Below are 9,356 nucleotides of genomic sequence, written 5' to 3'. Positions count from 1 at the left end.
ACACTCGTTCTCCATCCAACCTTGTTCCCTTGCTGGTGAGGAGTTGTGATCCCTTGTAGGAGGAGAGGTGTTCTGGTTTTGGGTGTTTTCATCCTTTTTGTTCTGGTTTCTTCCCATCTTTATGCATTTATCTACCTGTCGTCTTTGTAGTTGCAGACTTTCAGATTGGGTCTCTGAGTGGATGTTCTGTTTGTTGATGATGAAGTTATTTCTGTTTCTTAGTTTTCTTTCTAACAGTCTAGCCCCTCTGTTCTAGGGCTGCTGAGGTCCACTCTAGGCCCTGCTTGCCTGGGGATCACCTGCAGCAGCTGCAAAACAGTAAGGTTGGTTACTAGTTTCTTCTTCTGCTATCTTTGTCCCAGAAGGATACCCACCAAATGTCAGCCTGATCTCTCCTTTATGAGGTGACTCTTTGGATATACAGGGGTCAGGGAACTCTTGAGGAGACAGTCTGTCCTTTATAGGAGCTCAAGTGCTGAGCTGTGAGCTCCCTTGTTCATTCAGAGCTGCTGGGCAGGTACGTTTAGTTCTGCTGCAGCAGAACTCATAAACCGCTTTTTGTTCCCCGTTGCTTTGTCCCAGGGAGTTAGGGCTTTATTTATGAGTTTCTGTTGTGCTGCTGCCTTTTTCTTTCGGGGCTGCCCTGCCCAGCAAGGAGGCAGCCTGGTCACTGTCTGCCTGCAGAGGCTTTGCTGAGCTGCTGTGGGCTCTGCCCAGCTGCCGTGTGAACTTCCCTGCAGCCTTGTTTATATGGGGGTAGTTAGAACTGCCTCGGCAATGATGGCCCGCCTCTGTATTGGCTGACTCTCTCTGTAATGGCAGGTTGCCTTGGCAATGGGGGGTTGCCATGGCAAAGGCAGGCAGCCTCAGCAATGGCAGGTTGCCTTGGCAATGGCAAGCTGCCTCAGCAATGGCGGACTACCTCTGTAGTGGTGATGTGCCTCGGTAATGGCGGACACCCCTCCCCCACAGCGCTGGACCATCCTGGGTTCAGCTGCGTTTGCTGTGAAACTCTCAATCCAGAGTTTCTGATTGCTGTTCTTCTGTGGGGGTGGGACCAGCCGAGCCTGATCATCTGGCTCCCTGCATCAGAGCCTTTTATTTCTTTTTTAGTTGAATAGCCACCTCTATCCCAGTTGCCTGTTGAAAGGGCTCCAGGATCTGTGTGATTTCCCATGTGCTGACTCACTGTGCCAGCTTAAGCAGCAGCACTGAGATTCACGGTGCTTTTTTTGCCCAGTAATCTCCTGGCCTGCCTCCCTGTTCAGTCTCCTCTTTAATCAGATGAATGGGTAACTTCCCGGGTCACCAATCACCAGCCAGAAGGCCACCCAGACCAGTGTACTTTGTACGGTGAACTGCCGGCCAGGGCGCCGACAAAGCAGCCGCACTTGGCAAAGTAGCCGTGCCAACCCAAAGAACCGCGCTGGCCAAAACAGCCGCACTGGCGACCCATGGGGCTCCTCCGCCTGGGAATCTCCTGGTCAGTGGGCAATAAAAATGTGGCGTCCACTCACCTTCTGCACTTTCACTGGGGGCTGCAACTCCGAGCTGTTCCTAAACTGCCATCTTGGATATTCTCCTGCCTTTGATTTTCAAAAATTCTTTCAAAAATCTTCGTTCTTATAAACTACCAGCTTTGAAAACTATCGTATTTTATGTGGACTTCAAAAACTTGACACTCTTTGTTTTCCCTTGCGTTTGAGCTAAATAAATTTTAAACCTATGTTCTCACATTCCCCTTAAAGATATTTCTAACAGTTTGCATTGTCTTTGTGTTTGAGCTAAATATTATATTTATACTTGAGACAGAGTCTCACTCTGTTGTATATGTGATATATTTATATATCACAACAATCACTTGGGGAGTTTATTAAACATAAGAATTCCTTTCTCCTCTCTCCTAATCTTCTCTTTGGGACTTTGATATAGTAATTATGGGGTGGGATCTGGAAATCTGAATTTTAAACAAACAGATGCTTGGGGAACCATGCTGTCCTTAGGGAAACCTGTTCTAAAGTCATAGTCTTTTTAAACATGAAGTTTGCACAAAAGAAATTCATTAGGATGGATTAAAGAAATAGAACTTTAGCTATTTTTCCTAACAAAAGTAATAAATTTCAATTTCACTTTCTATTAAAGGGATTGTTTAACTGATTGACCTTGCCCACTCTCTGAGTTCTTAGGTTAGATGGCCAAGTCACATGCATGGTCCAACAGATATTCTCGAAAGAAAGTATGGGTGCCACCTGGTCCCCTCACCAGTGTGTTTGCTCTTATACACAGCATGGCAATTTCCAACTATGTGAATTATACTATATAGCTGTCATTAAAGGAATCCTCACAAAATGGACAAGTGGCATGATTACATTCCTGAAGACAAGCCACAGAGTGAAGAGAGAGAACTATTAGATGATGCTTTTACTATTTGTAGATCAAGGAAAAGATTTCATCAATCACATTACGAGTCAAACACAAGAATGATCTAATCAGATATGAAAAACATTGGCTCAGTAATTTTAAATGATCAGAAATGTTCCCGGAAAATAGAGATCCATACACAGTATCAGCAATAGCAAGCCTTATCCTAATTGGCTATTGTACCTGTGAATTAACTAATACAAGCATGAGATCTTCAGGATGCTGAGCACTTAAAATCTAAGCATCCAGAATATTATTAAAATAATTTTAATTACACATATGATTCATAAATAAATGAAAATTCATATATTGTGATAATATGTTAACAGCATTTTTTGCTGGTACATGTGCATCATTAAGAATATTAAGCCTTGGAGCTGAGTACAGTGGCTCACGCCTGTAATCCCAGCACTTTGGGAGCCCAAGACAGGCAGATCATGAGGTCAGGAGTTTGAGACCAGCCTGATCAGCTTGTTGAAACCCTGTCTCTACTAAAAATACAAAAATTAGTCAGGCGTGGTGGCATGCGCCTGTAATCCCAGCTATTCAGGAGGCTGTGGCAGGAGAATTGCTTGAACCCTGGAGGTAGAGGCTGCAGTCAGCTGAGATCGTGCCACTGTACTCCAGCCTGGGTGACAGAGCGAGGCTCTGTCTCAAAATATATATGTATATATATATATTATATATTTTATATGTATTATATATGATAACATATTTTATATGTTTTTATATAATATATACATTAAGCCTCTTCTTTCAAGCAGAGTGTGGTCCATGGGCTGCCAATGATCATGAACTATTTGCTACAAGTTCATGATAAATATGACAATGGGAGTCAGCATATAGAGACGTTTACAGCAATTTGGTGGAGTAATTTTGTGCCTATTGAATGTAATCATAAAGAAAGTAAACTTCTACGTTGATTGCGTTTGGCTTCCTATTTTATTTTTCTACTTATTTCTGTTTGTTTTGTTTTGACCTAAATAGCAGTACATGATGGATGGGAAACTGCAAAAAAGGATTTCACCACAGATAATTTAAAACACATTGTTTTAAAGCATACGAACGATCCTAATTTGTACATAATATACTAATTTATTTTATAAATTAGTATAGTTTTGAAATCAAAACCTAACAAACATCCCGCAATAAGAAACATACAATTATGTTATGAGTTAAATATAAGCAAATCAATCCAGCCTCAAATTAAACTACTAATATGCATGACCAAATTGAATTTTGCTTTTTTTCTTTCACTTTTAAACTGAAAAGATGGTTTAATTTTTAATAATATGTTGTTTGTTATTATGATATTGGCTTAAATGAGACAATAATATACTGCTAAATATTCATGAAAAATTATTTCATCAACAAAACAGGATATTAAATAGTAATGAGTACAATTTTTCATAAACATGTATTTACTTAGTAGAAAACTGGAATATTAGAAATGAAAACATTTACAGTGGCTATTTTTGTTTTGACTTATATTTTCTTCTTTCATTTATTGCTATGTTCTGAACTTTCAATAATACTTTTTTTTTTTTTTAAACAGGATCTTCCTCTGTTACCTAGGCTAGAGTACAATGGTGTGATTATAGCTCATTTCAGCCTTGAAGTCCTGGGCTCAAGGGATCTTCCCACCTCAGCCTCCCAAGTAGGTGGGACTACAGGTGTGTACCACCACTCCTGGTTAATTAATTTATTTTTTTGTAGGAATCGGGTCTTGCTACGTTGCCCAGGCTGATCTCAAACTCTTAGCCTTAAGCCATCCTCCTGCCTTGACCTCCTAAAGTGCTGGGACTACAAGCGTGAGCCACTGTGCCTTGAGTATAACATATATAATTTTATATGATAAGTTAAAAAATATATAGTCATTATAGGTATAAAACATTGTGTGTGCCTGGAGTCTAAATTCCTATAAAACAAGTAAGGATTTAATATTACTCACAGGTTTACACATTTTCCACCAGCTTGTTTGGGAAGTAATTTACTCAGTGGCTCATTTTAGTTTCATTTTCAGGAATGAGCAATTTGTAATTGACAGAGAAAAGCAATAAAAATATTCCATTAGCATCTCCCAAACTACTGTTCATTAATTGCATTTGCATAGTGGAGACAGACTTGTTCTCTGAAAAATAGCAAGTCTTTTCTTTCCCCACCCTGTGGCCTTACTCATTTCCCAGGTAACAGGGTGGTAGGTCCAGTCTTCATCCCTTGAAATTTCCCTCTCATGATGGGTCTGTCTTCTAGATCAGTTCATTTCTTTGTTTATGTGATTACTCTGGATTTCTGACCCTTCTTTACTGACTACCTGTCGAATTATTTCTCTGATAGTTCTAGGCATGGCTGATCATCCTTGGGTTTAACTCATAATGTGACTGATAAGAACTTTTTTTTTGAACTACAAATAGGAAAAGCATCATCTTTTTTTCTTTGAACACTTAAATCACACGATAGCATTATTTATTATCAAATCACTAATACCCTCCAAATGTCTTGCTGAAATAATTTAGTTCAGTAGTCTCTTTAGTTTCATGTGTATTTAGACTAGATTCCTCAAAGAATTCATACTTTCTTTTAGAAAATACTTTTACCACACCAAAAAACAACTCAAAGTGATTGTGTTGAGTGAAAAGAACAAGGTGAGGAATTGTGAATTATTTAATAGTATTGCATCTTCATTCATTCTCTCAAAAGAATATTTGTTGAATACCTACTATGTAACAGTTACTGCTCTAGGAGCTGGTGATATGGCAATGAACATACAAGATGGGATCTTTGCCATCAAGTTGCAGTCATGTATACACAAATGCATTTGTGCATATACATAGACATAGAATCAAACATCAGTCTGCAATAAAACAAAGGGTAAGTGGACAGAGGTGGTACTGGTTATTCTTCATCATCTATTGAGCTCTATTCCCCACCCTTTGCTGCTTGGCTCTTCCAGATCCCTGTTCTCTGTTGCTCATGAAGAGCTAATGCCTGTTCTTTGGAGTACATTATTGGGCTCATAGGCAGCAGGCCCAGAAGGCAGATCCCATACCCTATTATGTGATATTTCACCTGAATTCAGAAGTGAGTGAAGACTTGAAACTAATGGGACTTTTGCAGATCCCTGACACTTCTGGGGACTCAATAAAAATGGCAGTGGCATGGCATGGTCCATGTTCAGGAGGTGGGTGCCATCTTTTGACTAAAGGAAACAGTCAAGGGAAGCTGAGATTTATGTTTAGTACAGAAGGCTTTCTGAGGAGGTGCCAAGTAAACTGAAGTCTGAATTGAGAAGGCGAGTCATTCAAATATCTGAGCAGAGAGTGTTCCAGGTGGAGAAAACCACATGCAAAGGAAAGTTTGAGACGCAGCAAGAAGGCCAGTGTGGCTGATGACGTGACTGAGGGAGTAGTGATAGGAGCTGAGGGTGGAGAGTTAGCCCGAAACTGGCTACATAGAGTTTTTTAGGCCATATTTTGGAGGCTTAACCAAAACTTATGAGTGAGGTTGGAAGCCATTCAAAGCTTTCAACTTTGTGATTTGGAACTGACAAACTATGACTTACATTTTTAAAAGATGACTGATGGCTGTCTGGCAAACACACTGTCAAGGGCAGAAGTGAAAGACAAGAGACCTATGACACTGGGAGACTACGTGACTAAGGACAGAAACTTGTACTGGGGTTGCAAGTGGTGAAGGTCTTGAGTGGTCAGATTTAGGAAATATTTTGGAGGTAGAGCTTGCAGGGTTTGGTGGATTGAATATGGATTGTGAGAGAAATGTGTTGAGTTCAGGATGGCTATAATGATTTTGGCCTGAACAACTGGAAAAATGGAGTTGGTATTTACTGACATGGGGAAAACTGTGGGAAGAATTTGGGTGGAAAATGAAAGTTCCATTTTGGACATATTAAGTTTGAGTGCATTTAACATATTCAGTGCACATTGAGAATAGACAGCTGAATATTTGAATCTGAAGTAAAATGTAGATTGGTGTTGCAGATAAGATGTGAGGTTTGTTGCTGAATGTGGCATCTAAAGCCAATTGGCTTGGATTAGATCATTTCTAGATAAGAACTGAGAAGGTGTTTTGCTGGATTCTGAGGTTGGGAACAGGGCTTCTTGGGGACAGGGTTTTGCAATCATGCAAGACCTCTTGCTTAGAAGGGCTCCATGCTTCATTGAATGCTCTGTTCTCACTGTCCTGAAATGCTTAATAATTTTTAAACAAGGGCCCTGCATTTTCATTCTGCACTGCATCCTGCAAATTATGTAACAGGTTCTAGTTGGGAACATAAGGATGCAGAGGAAGAGCCAATGAAGTAGGCTAAAAACCAAGGAAGTATGAGGAGGTGTCATAAAAGCCAAGGGAGTCAATTGAGTGACAATGGACAGCATGAACCATAGACTCAAAAGGATGCTGCAAGGTCAAATGACCAGAGGACTGACCATCAGTCATTTGGCAACTTGTGTGTGCTTGTTGTCCATGTCGGAGTGGATCGAAGAAAGAAGAAAAAGTGCTGAATGTGAACAACTCTTGCAAGCACTTTTCTTGGAAATGGGAAGCTTAAAATTTGGTAGGAGCTGAGCTTATTTTTTTTAAGGTGGAGATATGTTATAAATGAGGGAGTGAGCAACCTTTGTGGAGTCCTTAAGGAACATTCCACTAGGCTGTGGAGATTACACTGGGGAAGCATATGAATAAAGGATTTACTGTATTCACAGGTCCGAAAGAGGGAGGCATGACATACCTTGTGGGATTACGTGGGCCAAGCACCAAGAAAACAGGCTCAGCCAAGCAGGTGGGGAGCCAAGGGCAAGCCAGGACCTGTGAGCAGGGTGGGATTTACCAGCAAAGCAAGAGAGGGGATATCATAGGTGTGCCTAAGTGTCACAAGGCCATGGTCAGGAGAGAGCAAGAAGAGGCACTTGTGACAGGGCCCAGCCTTGTCACATTGGTGTACCTGGTTATCTGGGAAAAGTGCCCACAGCCTGTTTCTGGAGATGTTGAGGAATCAGGAAAATGTGAAGTCTTTAGAAGTTGCAATTCAAGATGTTACGGTGCATCATTTTTCTTGGCAATGACTCATTAACAAAGATGAAAAATAATGAGGCAGGAATGGAAATCATTTCTGGAGCAAAGTCCTTCAGGAGGAGTGGGGAACAGGATCCAGTGCACAGTGGGGGTTTGGGCCTGGTAGCCAGGGAAAGCCAAGTGCATGGAGACGGATGCCTGTGCCTGCTGCATTGTGTATAACCATCCATTCTGATTCCTTCCGTATCAGAATTGAAGTCTTCAGCTGAGAGTGAGAAGCAGAGAAGGAGGAAGGGGGCAAGCAAGGAGACCAGAACTGACAGGTGGTGCAAGGGCTGTGAACAGCCTGAGCAGTGAAGTGGCTGAAATAGGAACATCACGTGTTTCTGGTGATTATTTCTTCTTTGTAGTTTTCTGATTTTCCGGTTTTTCCCAAATAGGCATATTTTACTCCTACAGTTGTCATTTTTAGACTGCTACAGAGGGGTGAAAAATAGGACATATAATGTGTGAGAGAGAGACTTAGGATTTGGGGTAGGTGAATAGGGAATCAGAAAGGGATAGAAGTCCTCATTCTGTTTGCCTGTAAAAACAATGCTTGCAATAGATGAAGAGAAGTCCAGTTTTCTGCAGAAATGTGGGCCAAGATGGCCAGGAACAGACCTGTGTTCTTTCTAGTTAAATGATTACAAGCTTGCTTTGCTTTACATACACTGAGATTTGTGCCACGGATCAAATATTGAATTAAGAAAACCCCAAAGTATGGTGCAGTAAAATTAAAATTTCTGGAAAAAGGGAAATCGAGTGGTAGCAGGAGGCCTGTAGTGAAGAGCACCTGAGGGTGCTGTAAAAGTGCGGAACACTGTGGTGTGGGTGAAAGCAGGACAGGCTGCTTCGGTCCCACGATCTCTTCCCAGCATAGGGTCTGCAAGAGGGCCTCGTAAAGATGGCTTGTGCAAGAACTCTGGGAAGGAATGCAATCTCTGCTCACAAGACTTGGGAGGGTCTCTGCAGTTGGGAGCGTGCAAGGCAGGAAAGTCTTGCAGGGCAGAGATAACTGGAACGCCACAGGCTCTACCTATGTTCTTGGAATAGGGAGTAACTCTGATTGCTCTGTGTCCACAATGCTTGGGAGATAAAATCCCCTTGTGTAGTCAGACCTGGTGGTGCCTTATCCACTGTGCCTCTAAGCAGATTCACCTTAATATCAACGGGTGGTAAAACTCAGTGTCCTAAGTTAGCATTTCTATTGAGATAATCATGGGAGTTTTTGTCTTTGGTTCCGTTTATGTGATAAATTACATTTATCGATTAGTGTATGTTGAACCACTCTTGCATCCCCTGGATGAAGCCTACTTGGTCATGATGGATGAGCTTCTTGATGTGCTGATGCAATGTGTTTACCAGTATTTTGTTGAAGATTTTTGCATCAATGTTCGTCATGAATATTTGCCTGAAGTTTTCTTTTTTAGTTGAGTCTCTGCCTGGTTTTGGTATCAGGATGATATTGGTATCATAAAATGAGTTAGGGAGGATTCCCTCCTTTTGTATTGTTTGATACAGTTTCAGAAGGAATGGAACCAGCTCCTCTTTGTGTGTCTGGTAGATTTTGGCTGTGAACCCATCTGGACCTGGACATTTTTTTGGTTGGTAGGCTATTGGTTGCTGCCTCTACTTCAGCCCTTGTTATTGGTCTATTCAGGGTTTCAACTTCCTCCTGGTTTAGTCTTGGTAGAGTACAAGTGTCCAGGAATTTATCCCTTTCTCCTTGGTTTACTGGTTTATGTGAGTAAAGCTGTTTATAGTAATCTCTGATGGTAGTTTGTATTTCTGTGGGATCAATGGTGATATCCCCTTTATCATTTTTTATTGCATCTATTTGATTCTTCTCCTTTTTCTTTTTT

At 41.2% G+C, this 9,356-nt stretch overlaps 1 pseudogene; it reads left to right on the top strand.

Moving 5' to 3' along the window:
• Nucleotides 1-1,403, top strand: part of LOC108298143 — a 9,288-nt pseudogene extending 7,885 nt beyond the window's left edge.
• Nucleotides 1,404-9,356: the final 7,953 nt, after the last annotated feature.

This window comes from Cebus imitator, unplaced genomic scaffold (genome assembly GCF_001604975.1).
Source record: "Cebus imitator isolate Cc_AM_T3 unplaced genomic scaffold, Cebus_imitator-1.0 Scaffold895, whole genome shotgun sequence".
Lineage (NCBI taxonomy): Eukaryota > Metazoa > Chordata > Mammalia > Primates > Cebidae > Cebus > Cebus imitator.
Note: the sequence above shows the minus strand (reverse complement) of the source record. Positions and strands in the feature narration are given on the sequence as shown.